This window comes from Aythya marila, assembly GCF_965140915.1.
Source record: "Aythya marila genome assembly, chromosome: 10".
Taxonomy (NCBI): domain Eukaryota; kingdom Metazoa; phylum Chordata; class Aves; order Anseriformes; family Anatidae; genus Aythya; species Aythya marila.
The window spans coordinates 3461553-3481883 of record NC_139051.1 but is presented as its reverse complement, the minus strand read 5'-3'; the positions used below and the strand labels follow the sequence as shown (position 1 = coordinate 3481883).

At 42.9% G+C, this 20331-nt stretch overlaps 1 protein-coding gene across 1 annotated transcript in view; it reads right to left on the bottom strand.

Annotated features, from left to right (window-relative positions):
* Window positions 1-19291, bottom strand: part of LOC309881766 (contactin-3-like) — a gene marked incomplete at its 3' end in the record, with an annotated part of 96607 nt that extends 77316 nt beyond the window's left edge. Inside the window, exon 1 of the mRNA XM_082768092.1 lies at window positions 19056-19291. The remainder of the gene's footprint in view (window positions 1-19055) is intronic.
* Between the last annotated feature and the right edge of the window lie 1040 nt (window positions 19292-20331).

Sequence of the window (20331 nt, the reverse complement as noted above, 5' to 3'; positions counted from 1 at the left end):
AAAGTTTATTCTGATATTGTCTGCTTTTCCTGCCCAACAAGTCATCAGAAACCACTACACTTCAAGAAACTGCTCTCTTATTCACGCCATATGATTACCAAGTTTAATTAGAAACATCACAAAACCAAACATTTGATGTTTTCTTTCCATGTTCTTTGAAAGGCTTGGGTACAGAAGATGTAGCATAAAAACAACAATATGGAAAAATGTCTATTCCCAGACGAAATATCAGGTATTTTGTCTTATAGGCACCTTATTCTCTGACAGTGTTAAGTGCACTGGCATCAGCTAAGACATTGTACGGTACAGTCCTGATAGGGAAATGCAGATTGAGTCTTGCTGCCCTGAGGAGCAGGCTTGGAAGTGGCTGCAGTGCTCATCTGCATACAGACTTTCTGTGCCCTAGTTACCATCAAGCTCACTTCCAGTTGCCAAGCAAAACGTTACTTTCAACGCCACAAATAATGCCTCCGCTTCGTGCCGTAGGATGGGCATTTTCAGTGCACCAAGACTTTCAGGCTGCTGCTCCTTTGTAAAGATTCTTGACCCACAGTAATGAGGAGCTATGTATACTCGGCACAATGAGAAGTTTGAAGTCACCCACAAGTGTTATTAAACTTTAAAAAAAATGCATATATATTTCACATTCAGTCATCGCCAAAAGCTAACTTCTGCTGCAACTTCAAATACCTCTGGTTATTACTCTTACACAGATACACAGCCCTCTACGCTTCAGTAGATTACTGAATGTCTTCCCGAAATCCTTGCAACACAATGTCTGTACAACAGCCTCTTGGATTTCAGAACCCTACCATTTAACATACAGTAACGTTAACATTTCAACACACCCTTGGTGGCACAACCTGTGCTCTGTCCATCAGTGCTTCTGTTCTTGGAATAAGATTTCAAACAAAATCAGCTTCCAAAAGCTCTTTTTTTTTTTCTGTCTAAAAATCTCTCCAAAAGAACGACCCATCACAAAAAAAAATGTATTTTCTGTTATTTTCAGGCCCCTTTTCTTATAATTTGTATGCCCCAAGCTTTCCCCCTTTGATTTACCAATTTCAGACACCCTTTTGATAACACAAACGGGTCATCACCTTTAACCAGGTGTCCTCAGATAGGTGCTTCAAGGCTCAAAAATTCTTTGATCCCAGATGAGTGGATGTCATGAGTCATTTAAAAATAATCTAAGGCTCTAGAATCACAATAAATAAAGTTACTGATACGGAATTGGATGAATTATGCCTTGTGTAGCACCCAACTACTCTGTTTCCATCGCCATGCCTCCAATGACTATGGGGTTTGCCCAGAGTTCTTGCTGACCTCCTGCACCTCAGGAGGTCAAAGTGATGCTGCTGCTGAGCCAACCCTTCAGTCTGCAAATACAACTGGCCTTTGGCAGCTTGGGTTGCTTTTATTAGCCCTTCCTTGCTCCCTTGCGAGTAGCACGCTATTTGTTTCAAAACACCTTTATTTCTACTTCCTATAAATCACGGCTTCAAAAGTTTGTCTTATCCTGCACAGTTGCCAAAATACAACTCATCCCACACACAGCTGGAGTTTGATGCTCCTTGGCCATAGCCAAGTCGATGTGAACACCTCACCCCGTTGCAGCCCATGTTAGCACCCACTCTGTATGCAGCTGGCCGGCGAGCCCCTGCACTTAAGTGCCAGGACTTCAGTTGCACCTCTCAAGCCAGACTGCCACTAGGGCCCTTGTGGCTTTCCACTGCTGCTTGGACTCCACTTTGCTTTTAAATGGAAAAGAGCTCCAAGATTTCACATTTTAAAGGCTTTAAATTAATACATTTTAATGCAGGCTTTTCCATCCAATTTACTCAGAGCAAGAAAGGACAGATTTTTCCTGCACTGTGCTTCAGATATCCAATTGTCAGGTTTTGTGTGCTTTTTTTTCCCCCCTGAACCACTAATTCAGCTCCTCACATAACTTACCAGGAAGTCACCACAAAGGAAGGTACATCAAAATACATCAAAAACCCATACAGCCAGGTGAGATGCATTGCTCCACGTCAACAGTGATGAAAAACATCTCCTCTTTGCAAAATCCTCATTTTTCCTGCCTCCGAGGAGAAGCAAGCCAGAAAGAAGAGATGACCTGTAGGCAAGCAGACCTAGGACACACTCTGCAGGCTTGTTTTCTGCAGTGGACAGGCAGAGGGAGAAACCTGCAGGTGACCAGAGGGGATTGATCCTCTTTTAAGTGTCTAATAGCAAAAGAAGAAACCAGTTTTGCTATGGTAGGAAAAGGTGAAAGGTGTCACACGCCAATGAGCTAGCAGTAAATTCTTGTTTTTAAATATCAGCAGAGACCTCAGGGTACAAAACTAACACTAATCTGCATGTGCTGGGTGACCTTTACTGAAAGCTAAACTCAGTGTGAAGACATGGAGCAGTGTGGGTGGGGAAGCCACCAGCAGCAGGGCTCCCTGGAAAGCCTTTGGCGTGGATGCTGAGCACATCGTTCAGCCAGGCTTACCTCCCACTCACCAAAGGCAAACACTGCACCATGCATGGCTCTCCACCTCAAGAAGGAAGGCAGCCACATGCAGGAATAACTCTTATCAAGCAATTTTACGTGGCTGAAGATAAAACAAACAGAACTCATGGAAATGAGGCACGGCAGTCCTACTCCGAGACCCAGACCTCGCACAGCCCATGGCAGGACAGGGCCCATTTCACCATCGCTCAGCAGAGCAGGACCACAATGCTCATCCTGCAGCCAGACAGCAGAACCCCAGTGGGAAACATGTTCTGTTTAATTGTAAAAGAAGAATAAATTCTTGAGGAGTAAGATACTAGGAAGGGCAAAACGGCATAAATACTTCAAGTATATTGGCACTAGAGGAAAAGAGTCATATATATTTTATAGAACATATTAAAATATTAATATATATAAACATACATTTTGTATGTAATCTTACTAGCCTTCTCTTATACTTTTAAAATACGTATAGCCTGGGAATAGAGGAGTGAGTGAGAAGAATTCACCAATTTCAGCATGGAAGTGAGCTTCAGGAGATATGGCCACAGGTACCCTTAATCTGAGTCTGTGATTATCTCACTCCAAGTCACATGCAAGAGAATAATCCCCTGCAGGATAGAGCACTGATGTGAAAAGAAAGAAAAGCTCAAAGTCACAGTTGAGTGGTTACATCTGAACCCATTTCAGCACTTCCTCCCTACCCCCCCATTTCTTACCGGAGACCTAGGCAGCTTAATCTGCATTGATGTCTGTGAAGTTTCACTTTAAAAGTTACTCAGCCTGAGAGACTTTCCCCTCATATGAATAGAAATAAAGTTCTTAAGTATTTTTATGCATTTTTATGCAAAGTTTTCCTTTTCAAAAGAAAGTATGAGATATTGCCTGAAAACTTGAATACTGCATTTCAGCTTCAAACTAGTAACAGACATATTAACCCCCAAATGAGATTATTAAAGAGAAAAAAAAAAAAAAAAACACACAAACTGCACCACCAGGCAGAATAACACCCACTGGAGAATATGATAAAGCAGTTACAGATGTTCAGTTGATTACTACAGCTTGAACACACCAGTGCACTGTGTAACTGAATCAAACCATGTCACGGTTACTATTAAGACTAGACGATATGGTATTTCTTAATCATTTTATTTAAACAAAACACTCTCCCTGCCTTCTCCCACCCCTTGCTTTCTCTCTTTTGTCCCCTACACCTTAGGGTTACCGTTTAAGGCATTACAGCACTGATTTACATACTTCTTTGGCTGCCTCACCACTAGTAGAAGACCGTATCCAGGCCCCCACACTGGAAAGTAGAGGGGAGGAAGGAGGAAACAGTGTACAATGAAGCGGCAGCAGGTAATCTGAGCTCTGCGTAATTTAGGGATTATAGTTATTATTCAGGTATCCCTGTTACTTATGTCTCCAGGAAGGAAATTGAGTCTCAACATAAGACCATGATTTGAAACAAGCAGAACACAAGAAATTAAATTTCAATGGAATTTTCTTCCATTAATGCTAGGAAGAACTTCAGGGTCTAGCTTAAGATTAATACACATAAATTCACATTTTGTGGCCATAAAATGACCACAAAAAGCAGTAATGAGCAAATGCTTGACTTGTTAGCCAAAATGGCTGCAAAACATCCCGTTTATACTTCCCACATAGAAGACTTCATTTCCATGCTAAAAAAGAAGTGTGCTTGACAAAAGCAGTGTGTAAATTACTTAACAAGATCTCTTTAAATATCAGTACAAGGTTAGAGGTGATAACAACTACAGTGGCTTTGCAGGATACATTTGACAGCTTCAGTTTTAAAAGAAAATGGAGCTGAGAGCTAAACTGAATATACAGAGATAACATTTAATGGCAATGAACTTCAGAATATCGGAAGTACTGAAAGATCAATTTCCTGACTGAGGAACTAAATTCAAATTAGGAAATCTCTGGCTGACAGAGGTTCCGAAAACCATGGAAGGAGGAGGAAAAGGGGGAGGAAGGTTAATTTGGTTTGTAAAGTATTAAAAGTAATTTTATACAAAATGCCCTGGCAGGAAAACAAATCTGCAGAAAGGTCAGACAGACAGATAACAAGGAATTTTTAAAAATCCAAATTTAGTACTTTAGGTTCAGGAGTTCTATTTCATCTCATTTATAATCTTGTTCTGAAATCATTCATGGCTGCCAAAGCATGTTTGAGATGCAGCTTCAGAATCACTATGCCTGAATGAAACCTGAAGCTTTTCTAACCAAAAAGCTTACGTTTCCTCTCTGCTTCTCAAATCTCACTTTACCTTTTCTTTACAAAGAAGAAAAATACACTTCCACAGCATCTAATAGGGAAGTAGCAACAAGTTCCTGACACCAGAAGATGCTATTTTTCTTTTGGACCTCCAAGGTTCACTTCATGTCTTAATGTACTTGGCATTGCTCTCACTATTAACCATGTATTGCAGACCAAAAGAAAGTGCCTTTCCATAAATGACCTCAAACTAAATTCATAATTCTTTAAGAACTAATAAACCCACTGAACCAGAAAGCTCTGTCCTTCCTCAGCAGGCTAAAAGCAGGCAAGCTTCCTTACTCCCTTTCACAAGATTCACTTGTGCCTTTTATTTAAAGCACTGGGTGGAAATTGTTTATATATATTTTAACAACATACCCATGTTTTGAGCCAGAAAAAGGCCAGTAAACAACAGAAATGAACAGCTATGCTAGAGACATGGTGCATAGCTTAAAAAGGCATCACTGGTCATACACAACTTCCATTTGTGATGGAGCTTGTATTACCCTACACTACAGGCAAAGGAGCAAAGACTTCTGGACATTCCTACATAACATGTTCCTGATCCTCAAGACTGTGAGGAAGCAACACTTAGCACTTTTCAGATGCTCCTACAAAGGTCTTCCTACAGAAGATCAGAGATCTTCAGTCACATTTTTCTGGAGTTACCCTCATCAACACGAAATACCTTCTGTGAGGAATATGAGATGCATGTGTACTCAACATGGATTACGTGGGGTCTTACTCTTCCTCATTAAATTGTAAATAACTTTTTCAGATAAGAATTTTCAATAGTCAGATCTTCATTATATGGCACAAAAGATGTTTGAATTACTAAAAATATTTGGGATGCCTCTGCATCCTTCACTGCATAGGACAGGGAATGAGAAGATTGGAACTCAGCCTGAAACAGCCCCTTCAAGAACAGATTACGCCTAGTTTTGAAGAGGTATTATTAAAGCAAGAATATAAAGCATAAGCTGGTCGACAAAAAGCCTTGTACAAGAGTATTTGAAGCTGTGCCTACAATGCACATGTTTCCAAGTCATAAAAAGTAATTTTAGTTCTTCAAAGGCTTTTGGAGCTTTTTTTTTTTTTTAATCTAACAAGACCATTAAATTCAACTAACCGCACAATGAATCCAGGAAGCAGTTTTCAAGGCCTAGTATTAAGGGAGGCTTTCAAGACTTCTTTCACGTTCTAACAATACTAATTAGATCTACACATATTTAACACAGCAGAGGAGAAGAATGCCATAATAGAACTTTGGCAACTGATGATAAAGCCTTGCTGTAATTTTGTTTCTAGAAGCACCAACTTTTAGTAAGAAAAGTCCAGAGTGTGTAAAATATTGCCCAGTGAATCAAAGTAGGGTTTTGTATGCATAGACACACACGCGTATGTCTATGCACACACATATATATATACACACACACACCTTTATCTAAAGAAGATAAGTCATCCACACAATGCACGGAAAATCTGTGGAGTATATCAGGATGCATCAACCAGGAGTCTGCAGCATTCACAAAGAACAAGATAAATAACATGAATAATGAAGTGTGCTCAAAATTTGGACTGCACACGGTTGCCAAGTGAGCAGGCACTGGAGCCAGAGCTGCAGGAGGCCCGTGGGGGGCACTGGGATGGCTGGAGAGGACTGGGAAGAGCACTGGAGACTCCAGCAAGGCCTTCAGGAGGAGCTAGAGCTCACTGCAGGGCCCTGGCATTTCACCAGGGCCCTGGCCAATACATCATCATTCCTGCTGCCAAAGCAGGAATTAAGGAAAAATAGAAGTGTGAACCAGCACTTTTCTTCTCCTCAGTTCATAAGAGTAATGCTGCACATTTTCATAAGTCCATTTTTAGGTTAAATTCAACATATATAAACATATAAATGCAAACAATTTAGCACGTAAATGTTACATGGCAGTAACACTACCATTCCTCTTATGCAAACAAAAATCTCTCTGCTGCAATACCTGTTTTAATTTCAAACAATTTATTTTCATGTGTGCTATTTAGTTAGTTCAAATTGCTACGCAATACTGCTCCCCAAGAAAGACAGGCGCAAATTAATCCAAGTAGGATATGCTCATTCCCATCTTAGATTTTCTGCACAAGTCCTTTTGGAAAGGAAGAACGGGCTCAAAAGGGGATGTGAATCCTTACCAATTTAGAATTTGTAAGGAATTCTAATTAGAATTGCATGCCTCTAACGCTCAGCAGTGCTTAACCCCCAGACTGATGCACTAGAAGTTTTTCTGAAAGCCACGTAGAAACAGGGATTCTTCCCTCAGCTGACTGCTGAAGAGAACCAAGCACCGGGAGAAGATTCCCTTTGTTAAAGCATTTAAAGGGTCACGAGGATAAAGGAGATTATTTTCTTCTGCTTGCTTTGCTAAGATACCTGTAGCGAAAGATGGTATTTTTCCCTTCTGGATGATGTTGTATACATCAACTACAGTAAATTCCTAGCACAGTTCTCTTAAAAATGTCACTTTAGATATATTTGCTGGAAAGAGAATCTTTGGGCACAAAAGAAATTCAGCCACAGAAACATGGGTTATGCAAGCCCCACTGCAGTAAGCAGCAGCGAGAGATGAAGATTCCGGTCTCTGCTGTTGTTCTTAAGCTTATATTATGTGAAACAAATAAATTAAGTTCTGAACTGTCTGCTACTTTAACTTGGATGGCAGCTCAAGTCCTACATATAAGGCCAAACACGGTTTGGCTCCTGCACCTGTTTTGCTAGAACAATTGAGACAACCTGAACCTGTGTCTACTTGTGATTTTTACATTTGAGGCTTCCATATAATTGTCTCCCCACCGTAGCAGGAAGGCTGCAGGAGCAGCTGGATACCTCTGCCCCATCAGCACCCAATGCTCCCAGGGAGGCAGTGCACACCAGGTGGCACACTCAGGAATCTAGGGGCTCAGACAGAACCCCAACCAGATCCAGAACCCACAGCCATGTCCATCTCTGTATCAAAGGGAACCACAGAAAACTTCAGGTTTAGTCTCACCAAATGAATAGTATCCTTACTACTATTTACTATCACTTTTTTGCATAATTTTTATTTTTATTTCTTAAATCACAACTATACCAAAGGTCAGGGAGCTTTTTGCTCTTTCAGGAAAACAGACAGAGGCGAGCAGTTAACTATGCAAGTTATCCAAATCTATAGACTTAAGATGCTCAGATGCTAGAAGAAGAAATGATTATATGGTAAAATAGCTTAACAGCAGGAAGCACGAGGTGGCAGAGCTTTGCTACTACCTTAAGCTGCTTAGCTTCAGATAAGGAGCTTATGCAACTTTCCTAACTCAGAAGTACATTCAGCAAGTGATACCAAAGCAGTTTTCAAGTTAAGTTACACTCAGGACTGATGCCCCTTGAGTACTGTTATTCTGCCCTCTTACTTAGGAAAGAAAGGGGAGAAAACTGTCCACCCACTAAAACCTAGGTCCAGTTTAGTAAGGGAGGCAAGTGCCCCCTTTGTTTTCTTTGATGCTTCCCTTGTATGAAACAACGTATCTGCACAGTAAGCCCAGCTTCTGGGAGCATGAACAAGACTGTTCTGCAGTTTCCAAACAGAGCCTGACTAAGCAGCAGCTGCTTTGCCATCCTCTGGAAATAGTTGTAAAAATAACACGGGTAAAGAATTGCAAGTATTCTAGTCAGAGAACAGACTTCTGATAAACTATTTGGTTTATTTTCGGATGAAACATCCTATCAGCCCACGATGGATTCAGTCAAGAATATTCTTTGTACAGGATTGGATAAAGACAAAGCCTTTAATCTTGCAGCTCGTCTGCAGCTGAAGAAAGCTGGGACTTAAGTGATAAAGACATGACACTCCTCCCAAAAGCTGTTGAAGAAAATGCAGGAAAATATGTGGAAGAAGTCCGAGATGCCTTGCTCAAGCCTCATGCAAAACACCAGGTAAGGACACACTGCTGACACCCCCTCGGGGTGGCAGATGCGCAGGTTGTCGAGGTGGCCTGGACCACTCACCTCTCCAAACAGGGGCCTCCCATTGTGTTTCCTGGTGAAGATCCACTTATTTCAGCTGCTTTGTGAAGAGCAATGATAAAGAAAGGATCTGCAGAAGGGCTTTATGGTGCACTGGTGTTAGTACCTGACGAAATAGTGCAGATTTCAATCTGGATTCCAAAGTGTGAACCACAGGTACATGGCAAGGAAGAGCTTACTACAAAACAAAGTGCCAAGCAAAAGCCAAAATCTTATTTTGTTCTCCAAAGGAGAAGGAAGGAAGCCCTATTAGTTCTTCACATATCAGTCACACAAAAATAGCACAGTTAAATATTACATCGCTTCTGTTTGCATTTTAAGCTTATCAAGGAAAAAGGATTCTGAAGTAGACTAAACTACATCATTTAAAGCACTAGAATCACAGCTCTTTCCCAGAACTATACAGATTCTTATTTTCTTTAGCAATACAATAACAAAGATAGTCAACATGAGACTCAAAATCCAATAGTTACAACAATTCTAGTGAGAAACGGATGAACTGGAAGATCTATAAACAGATTACGCTAAACATCTAAAAGCAAAACTACTGTACACACGTAACTACATCAATAATTGTATTTGATTCCACAAACCATTTGCCCATTCTTTGGAAGGCTTCATCACTTCTTTCCACTATAATTTCAGCAGAACTTTGTTGAATAAGAATGACGTTAGAAAAGCAGTAATATTCCTCGTTACTGCTATGCAACAAAGCGCAACACGTAAGGAGGGGTGGGGAGCAGGGCAGAAGGAAAATAATTACGTTTTACATTAATTTAGCTGCTTCTGAGACAAAAGCTAACTCTTGCCTAGTCAAAAAAAAATAGAAAATAAAAAAATATATAGATGTCCAAGAGCGTGCAGCTGCTGTCCTTTACCTTGTCAGAAAGAGTGAGCCATGGAGCTGCACTTCCCTTCCAGCTGGGTGGCCGTGGCCACAGAGCTCACCAGCATTACCAGCATTTATTGGACTGGTCCAAGTTAGCTGATGCCTAACTTCAGGGAAGGCAAAAAAGAGTTCTCATCCTGAGTTCAGGGAGCCATTTGGTCAAGTACATACACGTATTTTTTTCTTTACTATTATTTTTTCATGAATAAGATCTTCAGTCTACAAGAAGAAAGCATGTGTTTTCTCTGGTGGAAAGAGTTCAGCACACAGAGAGGCTATTCATATGCCACTAATGATGTGCACACAAGCCTAATGAGTACACAGAACATCTCTGTACAATCAATAAATCTTTATTCAGAGGAGGTGCAAGTTGTTTAAAAATGCGAGCTTATGCACCCAAACAGATGCTATGGACCACACAGCTGCAGAGCTCACATGAAGTGTTACAAGCTGAGGCACCTCGAGTTCTGCTCTTCCTCAGACTTCATCATTTTGAGGTTTCTGTTACATGGATACTTCTCCAGCAGCAATGCTGACTTAACCCATACCTCCCTATTCACCCAGACGAAGCAACAGTAAGTCTAATGCAGGTCAACTTTAGGGGTTATGGGATAGGTTCCTTTATCTTTTTTTTTTTTGTCAACTGTAGCTGTTTCTTAACTATAACCCCTAAGTTACTTAGGCATCTCTAGCTTTTTTAATTCATCATCCAAGAAAATCTCTTTCAAGCCTACAAGGAATTAAACAATCTGTTCTTGAATGCATTTCCTTCCTTCCTGGCTGGTGAGTTGTTTTGTTTACCCTCCTCCTCCTCCTCTTCTGCAAGCTTGAGATCTGCTTTTTATCTTGTAAAGCAATGACTGCACATAAAAGAAGCTTGGAAACTTATGTCTTGTGCATTGTTTGGAAGAGGCAAGAACTTCAACAGGCATGTAGCAAAGCTTTTTTTTCCCCCCCCTCCTCACCACAACTCAGCCTCAACTCATGAATTCTGCAAATCTGTATCTCAAACTCATTTTTGCTGTAAACTCTTCCCCTTCTCCTTTTTCATATGAAAGCATCATCTGCAACCTCCTGACCCCAGCAGCTTGCTTCAGAATTTAACAGAAAAGAGGTAAAAAAAAATCCTAAAGATAAGATGTGAGAGCTAGAGACTGATGCATAACAAAGTATATACCATATGGCTGATAAACATAAAAGCTCTCCCTGTTGGAGTTGTTTTAGTTCATCTGTTTCAAATCAGGTTACAGAACAGATAAAAACAACAAAGAAATCAATTCACTTTCTTCAAGCAAAGAATCAAACAAACACTTCTCCATTTTAATGTTCTCAGGCTTCATCTCAAAAGTAAATAAAATAAAAAAAAAAAATAATCCCAGAAGAGGGTTCAGCAAAGAGCCTCCGCATTTACCATGGCGCAGTCCCTGTCTCAGGGGGCTCTGAAGCCCCCCAGGCCACATGGGCAGGGAAGCACAGGCGTCCCACTGGGTAGCTGGATGCATCTGAGGCAGTATTACACAGACCAGAAGATTTAGCAAACCTCTACAGCCAATTCGCATCTTTCCAACATTTTTGCATATTTCAGTACTGAACATCTAAGGGCCTTTAAGTATTTATTCATATTTGCTCGTTTGCGTCACCTTCTGAGCATTTAATTCATTCATCAAGTGACAAGGATTTCTCTCTGTTTCCATTCATCAGTACTGCCTCCCACTCAGCAGTTACACTCAAGTTAATGTTCAAGATCTGATTTTAAATAGCAAGTGCCACCCCGATCGTACCCCACGCCTACAGCAGCAGTCATCCAGCCCGTTCAATGTGTATCCACCTGAACAGCTCCACTGGTGCAATTCAACAATGGTCTCTGAAGACCCCAAACTACCTGACCCTTTTGGGGTCTTTCAGTGATATAAGCTGAAGATGTTGGCCACAGATGAAAAGGCAAGGAACAAGAGCATTAAGCCCACAGATGTACTCCGTGACTCCGTGCAGCTTTTAGCAGAACTTCCACAGAACTTGACCTTTTATCTAAGGGTTAAGCCACACATCAGCTACTAAGGCAAACATTTCTGCTCACAGGAGACAACCACGGGGGGGGCAGATCAAGGTAGAAATCTATCCTCTAGCTTAGCTCTTTATTCCCCTTCCTCTGCTCCAAGTTGATCAACTGATTACTAGCAGCCTTTAATGGAAAAGCACTGGGACCAACTTTACATCTCTGTCAGAAGAACTGACTTTATACCTCTGCTAATCTGATTTAAAGAAGAACTAAATAGCTTTAGCTTCCATTAAATTTTTCAGAGGTATTGCCCAGCAGCACTTGCCATTGATTTAAAGCATTATATACAGCAGTGTACTTCACAAGATCCAGAGGTAGGAAAATATACTTGGAAGAGAGATCTGATATATTCTCCCACTGGCCGGATCAGCGGTCTCTAGGAAGGCTTCAATTCCCTGCATCTTGTGGCTTCAGCTTGATCGGAAAGACAGTTACAGGACAGCACTTGGAAACCCCAGATAAATAACACCCATTACACTTCACAAGTCATTTTGCTAACAAATGATCCACTTTGCATATTCACATGTAATCTCTTAGCACAGAGATAAGTTACAAGATCCATCCTTTCCTTGTAGGCTATCCAAAGCAGACATTCATTTTCATACAGTCATCTTCACAGTCAAAAAACACGCTCAACGTATTTAGTCAACATGAGCAAAAATTAGGACAGATGGAAAGGAAAGACTTGGAGCCAGCACCAGTATATTGCAAATGCCAGCTCATGTACAAAAACATTAGGAGTCTTCCTAAAAAGCCAGATGCAGACCTGAATGGTCCAGAAGCTGGGAGCACTGCCTGAAATGAGCACTTACCTAACAGGCATCTTTCAAAGGCAGCAAGGCTGCTTGCTTGTTTTAACATCAATCAAGAGATTAAATAAATTCCCCTATGACACAGCACAAATTTTCAGTGCAAAGCTTGCCTTTTGATAACTATAAGGTGCTCTATTCTTAAATCCCCAGGGTAAAGAGAAATTTAACTGCTGTCATTAACAATAGAGAAACTTCACTGCTATCATTAACAATCTCTATTTACAGACCAGTGAAATGAATTCAGTGCAGATTCACATGACAGAGAAATTATTAAACCATTTCATGCAAATTTCAAGGGCAAGTATTTATAAAAACATGCCCTTGCAATTCAAAAATGGCAACAGTGGCCTACCCTTCATCCAGGTACAGACTCTGTGGTGAAAACAAAACAACACACCATCAAAATGAGAAGGCCCACTGCAGCTAAAACTCAGCTCTGCTCCTTACCCACAGACTCAGCTCCATGCCAGCAGGTTTGAGCTCATTCCTGGAGATGGGGCACCCCACTCCAACCCTGACTGGCAGCAGGCTCCTTTGGTTGTTCTCAATGCTGGGGAAGGCTGCGGTAAAGCACAGCCCGCACAGGAGCAGCCTCCCTCCTGTTACTGTGCCCTTCATTTCTCCTTCTCATGAGCCACGGTTGGCAGTATGAACAGAACCGAAGAGCACCAGCTGCTCCTTCTAATACATTCCTGGTTTCTCTGCAATGATCCTTTCCTTCGGTATTGCACGTGACTACACTTTAGAGGAGAGGGGATGGAGAACAGTGGCTGGAGGGACTTAACAGCCACAGCACTGTTGGAACAAAGCCCTCAACACCATCACCTGTTTGAATAGAAATAAACAATATAGCACTGAACTTTTTAATGATGCACTGTAAAAGAGCTATCTCCTGGTAGGTAAGCAACAATGGGAAGTGGCTCGATTTGACTCGACTGCTTTACAACTGCTTTCACAAGAGAAATGCACACCACAGCCCTGAGATCCTGTCCCACCTGTAATGAGGTTTGCTCCTGTCACCAGTGCTGAGCCCAGAGATATCCTCCTCCTCTGCTAACCATAAGCATCCAGAAAGAAACATATGGCCAGAAAAATATCCGCTAGCAGGAGGTAGGGAAGGTTCTTAACACAGCTCTCTCCAGTAATTGTGGAAATACCAGAAGAAATTCCACCTTCAGACCTGCTGTACTTTGATAACATGCAATAATTATCTGGATAATCATCATCCCACAGTTCTCACACTATTACATTTATAAATCATGCTGTTTTAAAATAGTTTTAAATAATTGCTGCAATTGATATTCTATTTAAAAATACCCTCTGGTCTTCTTGTAATGAACAATATAATTTCCTGCAACAAAATAGTTGACTGCAGACAGAAAACTCCATGGAATAGCCTTATAGATAAATATACTTAAAAAAACAAAACTCAGAACACTGTAAAAATGTAAAAAAAAATATCCACACATGTAAAGCTTTTTTGTTTCATTGTCATTTAAGCCCCACATGGACAGAGATATTAATGCAAGATGCATCAGTGGGCTTCGCTCCCAGTCTTTTGGGCACACACTGACCTGCCCTGTACTTGTAAGTGACAAAAAAGTTCCTATTTAAATGAAGAAAGAAGTTATTTTAGTAAGTGCTGACATTTAAGTCACGGGCTTTGGACACAAAGACTCACATTTCTGCAGAGGTAGGTTTTTACCAACACAGCCCCACCACCCAGGTGAGTGCTGCACCCCTGCACCTGTGTACGAAAGATGAGAACCACCAAGGTTCAATCCCTGGCATTGCCACCAGCTGTCTCTAATCTCTAAACCTTTAGTTCCCTGACTCTGCACCTCCAGTAAGTGGCTGGGTAGCAAAGATGAGACCTTGTTTCTATCATTTAAGGAGCAGACCACATTTGAGCTATTTAATTGAAAGAAACCAGCAGGATAGAAGCATGTCTAGGTGCCTGTGTAAGCCTGACTTCAAGGTAGGATGAAATTAAAACACTTGGTTATATTCAGAAATTATGGTTTCTGTATGAAGCATAAGAGCCTGATCTCACAGTTTCTCCATGCAAAATATCGCCACAATAGTATGGCATTAAAACAGTATTTTCCATCTCACATCTTACTCTGAATTCCAAGAGAAGCCGATTTCAACAAATGAAGCGTCTTCAAAAGCAGAGATGCATGATTTTTCTGTAAATGAACTGTGAACATCGGTATGCTTGTAAGCTAAACAAAATTTATCATTCACTGACCTGCTCTGGATTGGATTAGACTGGATTGCTCCTTATGTAGTCAAGTAGTGCAAAACACTGAAAATGATTGTTCTGACCTCAGCACAGGCGAGAGGGACACCAGCCATGCTTTATATTAAGTCAGCACGGGGAAAACTAGTTGATTTTCCTCACCAATTTACTCCAAATACAGGCTTACAGCTACAAACAGCTGTAATTTATTATATTTTAAATTTCATGAAAGACCTAAATATGTTGAATGATAATACTGCTCAGAATTGTCAAGGCCTATTGAACCGCAACATATTCCCCAAATTGGGAACATGGCACTCTGATTTTGGCAGAGCTAGAGAAATTTATTTATTTATATTAATATAAGTTAGTATGCTGAAGACAGGAATAGGGAGAAAAGCTTTTTTTTTTTTTTATTAAATATAATTAATGGAGGGTGGCCCCCTACAGCTCAGCTTAAATGAAAACAGCAGAGTAACCTGGATTTAACTGTGAATTCTCAAAGCTCAAACTGTTAAACTACAGTAATGTTCAAGAATTTTCTTTGTTATAATTGAATATTTAAGTGTGCATTTTCCTAAGTAACCATCTCAAAACTGCCCTCTGCCCATCACCAAAGCTCACCAGAAGGAACAATCACTTAAATGAAGAGGAAAACCACCCCCATGGCATTTTTGCAGTTATTCACCTGCCATATGTGCGCACATCTAAAGCCACATCGCCATTGAGCTGTGCTCCGATGGTGAGATCCCAATTTTTTGCTGTGTTGGAGTTCTGCTACAAGACAACTTTCATACAACGCAAAGAAGGTAACGTGACAGCTCAGGAAAAATGACAATTAAGCCAACTCTTTAATTTCAAAAGCATAGTCTTCATAACCATAACCGTCAGCTTGACTATCTGGAGTTAGTTGAGTGTTACCTGCTGATGACAATATTTAAAGAAAATAAGCCTAACCTATTGCTTTGAAAGTACCTCAAAGCAAACCAGATAGTTATGCTGTGAACTTGCACCTCAATGCATGAAACTCACTGAACTATTTCACTGATTTTAAGGAATAATATTATACTTTCTTACATTAAAAGAGTGCTACTTCAAAAGTATGAAACTAATGTCTCTTTCAAATAATACCACTGCTGTATAATTTATGAGCTAACTTTTAATGTCTTTTCTGAGCCCGAATTTCAATATGTATATTTTAGCTTGACACAAGAAGACCAACTATCTGCATTATTTCACCAACAGACGCCACCACCCTTCTTGTCTCATTCAACCAAGAACAAGACCATAAGAAATCAAGACAAGACAATCCATAAGAAATTTTTGAACTTCTGCCACTTGCCTTCAGTCTGTATTAGGACCTCTTTTCTTTGCGTTATACAGCATGCTAAAAAACAACATATACAGTAAAGTTTCAGTTGACTGTAGTCAAATCATTATTTCCACCCCATTTTAGTTACCCAAACCCTCCTGGATCAACTTCTGTTGCAAAAGCCATCCAAATACCACCATCAGCTTGGAGGTGATTTTCATCTGTGTCAGAGGCACAAAAAGGCATTGCCAATGATTCTTTAAATTTCTCCTCTAGTACCTTCTCCTACACCACACAGTATGAAATCCAGATATCCCAATCTGCATGGAGAAGCTGGGCCTGTGACTTTAAATAGCTTCGCTAAATGAAAGGTGAAGATGTTAGCGCAAGAGAAGACTGCAGCTCTATCAGGTTCATGTTTCTGCATTTTAATTGTTTTTAATTGGTATAATCACCAGCTGATCTTTCCCTATTTTGGCTGCAAGAGGCTGCCTCTGAGGGAAATTTAAGTTGTAGAGCTGCAAAAAAAAAGACCTGGGAAAGGACTTACTGTCACTGCAGATGTTTCATTAAGGATGCAGCAACAGTGCAATTGTTTTGGAACATGAACATCAAAACAAGCCTTCTGCTCCTTCATTTCCAGAGACAGAGCATCCCGCGGAAACTATCTTGGTTCTTCAGGATAGTTAATTTGAAATCAGTTTTTGTTTAAAGTTCAGAAAACTTATCTTGCCACTTAACCCACCTTGACACCACCCACGCACATCACAGGCTTAAGCAACGCATTCATCACAACCATCTCTTGAAGAAATCATATCCTGTACAGTCACCTGTGATTTTAGTAGTATTCAGCTGGAATTCATTCATGTTTGCATCTTAGTCAATTGTAATACAGTGTTCGCTAATTTCTAAATATGAACTAGAAGACTACATATTTGATGTCAGAACAGGACAAACGTAGGTGACAAAGTCAGCACTAAGAAGGATGAAAACTAAAACACATAAACCTTACTGATGAACAGACTACCCATGTTTCTCAATTTCTAGTAAATCTTTCAATTATTTCTTAATTCAACCAAAGTCTTTTTCATACCCAAGAAGCATACTCAGCACTAGCTGCAGTCATTCCTCAGCACTAATAACTTCTTCCCTCTCTCAGCAGGCTTCCTGGCTTCTCACAGATAACAGCAGCACACAACATTTGTTTTTCTTTGTTCCAAAATAGTGAAAAATCTTGTTTGCGGATAGCACTTCAAGTATAACATTCCTGGTATCAAAATAACCCCTGATCATCAATTTCATTCACATAGGACTATAGGCTTATGCCACTTGTAAGAATCAGTCTCCACCACAAAGAAACAAAACAAAAATCAATCCAGTTTGCAGGAGCTCCAGGCACTGGAGACCCAGAAGGCTGCTCTGGAACAGGACTTCACCAGCCCACCCAAACCCCCATCTTCTACCAGCAGCTCCCTCCAGCCTTCCAACAAACAGACCCCAAAGCCAGCCTACCTGCAGCCACCAGCAGGTTACGCCAGATGCACAGGTTCCACTCAAGCATTAATTAAATAACTGCTGCGTGTTGCCAGAGCCTTAAGATACACGGAGTTATGATCTCATCTCGCTTCCCCTGACACCCACGGTGCTGAGCTGCAGGCTCCTTTGGCAGCTCCTCCCCACCTCTCTGCTCGTTAGGGGAGCACCCACAAACCCAAGGCTGGAGCATCCCCCAGCCAGCACCATCCTGCACATCCTCAGCCCCGAGGGCGCAGCTGTGGCAGAGAGTTACACCTCCTCTCTCCTAACGGAGCAGAAAACACTGATGCTTTTGGCTCAGAAAGCCCACAGCCTGTTCCCAGCACAAGGCTGGGAACAATACTGAGAGCGAGAACACAGAGAAGCAGAAATACTCCAAAGCCTGTAGGTGACTGATGAGCAAGGGAAGCGACTGTGCATGGGGATACAGAGAGCTCGCAGCCCAGAAGAATCACAGGGCAAAACACACCTTTAAATTGCAGTCCCCCCATCTGATTGTCAGCATTTTTGGTATGAATTGTATGCATTTACTACACCTTTCTCCCCCTGATGCTCTCACAAATTCCTTTGCCAGTTAATTGTGGAAAGTCTCTTGCATAGTAAATAACGTGCTAGGAATAACTGACGCACATGGAGTAGCAACACGCATTTAACTCTTAAAAGTTAGCTCAGCATTGCCATTAAATTCAATACATTGTTCACAACTTCCCACGTATATTTAAAAGAGCAAGGAGCATATCACTGGACAAACTCAGCACGCAGCTTAAGCGATGCTTCAAGTTTCTCTTGCAAAATACAGCTGTCTGTAGTTTAAGGAGTTTGGTTGTCTTTTTGCAAGGTCTTTTTTTTTTTTTTTGACACTTTATAATAAAAATAACTCCTCTTGGGTCAAGTAAACACTTTGAACACAGCTGAAATCAGTATGGCACACACAAAAAATAATTGCAATGTCATTAGCAAGGTAATCAAGGCTGCACCCAAAGCTGTGGCTGGATCGTTTCCCACCTGGGCTGACCGCTCTCAGCGGTGCGCAATACAGCAGGGACGGGGCTCGGGTTAATCCCAGCCTGGCACCGCTCTTGGTGGCAACAAGGTCACCCAGCAGCGACCCTGGGGACACCGGCAGCGGGCACCCCGGGGCGGTACGACCCCAACAGCACCCACGGAGCTCCGGAGGGGCAGCGGCTCCCCGGGGTGCTCAGCCGGCAGGGGGGCAGCCCGGGGCCAGCCGGCAGCCACCGCCGTAGGAATTTGGCGTGGAGCAGGGCACGGCACAGCCCTGCTCCTGCCCGATGGAAAAGTTGCTCAGCCAAACCCGCAAGGGTGCCCAAACAGCGGCAGCCCGGTTGCTTTTAGCCCAACGCGCCAGCGTGCGCACTGACCTCGGAGCGGGGAAGCTCCTCGCGTGCTCTCGTCGGGGTGTTTCAGGCTGGTATCAGCAGAAGCGAAGCCGGAGAAGCGCAGTTTATAACCGCAATCCCTCCGGCCGGGGCTGGGGGCTCCGGGTGCAAGAGGCACGGACGCCCCCGGTAGCCCCGGCAGCGGCTCGCAGCTCCCGGGGAGCGGAGGGCGCCCGCCGCGGGGCTGCCCCCAGGCGCTCGCTGCCCTCCGTGCGAGCCTCCCCAACTTTGTTCCGCCAAGTTACAGCCGCTCTCCCTCCTTCTCTTCCCTCCCGTCCCTTCAGCCCGGCCACGAAGCCACACAGCCGTCGCCCTCCCCGCCGCGATCCTGCGGCTCCCGCAGCGCCCGGCGCCTCGGCTGGGGCGGTGAGCGGGGCGGAGCGGGGCGGGCACGGCCGCGGCTCCCCGCCCACCGCCACCGGGCTCCGGGGCCGGAGGGGAGGCGGACCCCGGGGAGGGCGAGGTGGCCTTGGGGCAGCTAGGGACGTTGTGAGGGGGACAGAAAGGCAGCGGTGCTAAAATGGAGCCGGCTTGTGCCAGGGGGGGTTGTATGAGGGCTTGGCTGCCTTCAGCCCGGGCAGCGGGCACAGCTCCTCTCGCAGCCGCCTTTCCCCCCCCACCTCCGGCTTCGCTGCGCCTCAGGCAGGGTGGTTATGAAGGAGGTTGACACAGGAGCTTAAATAAAAAAAAAAAACTTCATCTAATTTCTGGGCTGGGAGCCCAGGCAAAGAATCAGGTTCGTGGAGGTCTCCGTGCAGGAGCCGGATGGAGATTTTATTGAGCCTGGCTCCAGCTGATCGCAGTGTTATAGCTGTGTTGCTGTAATTAAGCCTGAGCAGAATTCCTATCAGCCTCTTGTTTAGCAGGTTATATAACGGAACTAAGTTCCCCAAAACCACTGTTGTCTTCCAGGATCCCAACACAGGGTGAAGTCCACCATGCGGTCGGCCTCCATGGCAGCGTGGAGGAGGCTGTGAGGCTACAGCAAGGCCGCTGGGTGTGAGGGACGGGAAGGGCTTGGCCTCCTAGGCAGGGTGGTGATACATGACCCTCCAGTTGTCCAGAGGAAGGACAAGAAGAAAATTTGGCTTCTTCAAGACCTGGGTTTTAAGTTTGCCCCTCTGTTTGCGCCTCTTGTTTGCCTGTATGGTGAAACATCGGTGTGTGCTAACTGGGAGACAGCAGCCTCGTGTCTGGGACAAGGACGAGCTAGACAAAGCATCTGCTGGGCCAGGCTGCTGGGGAGTCCTCTCTGGGG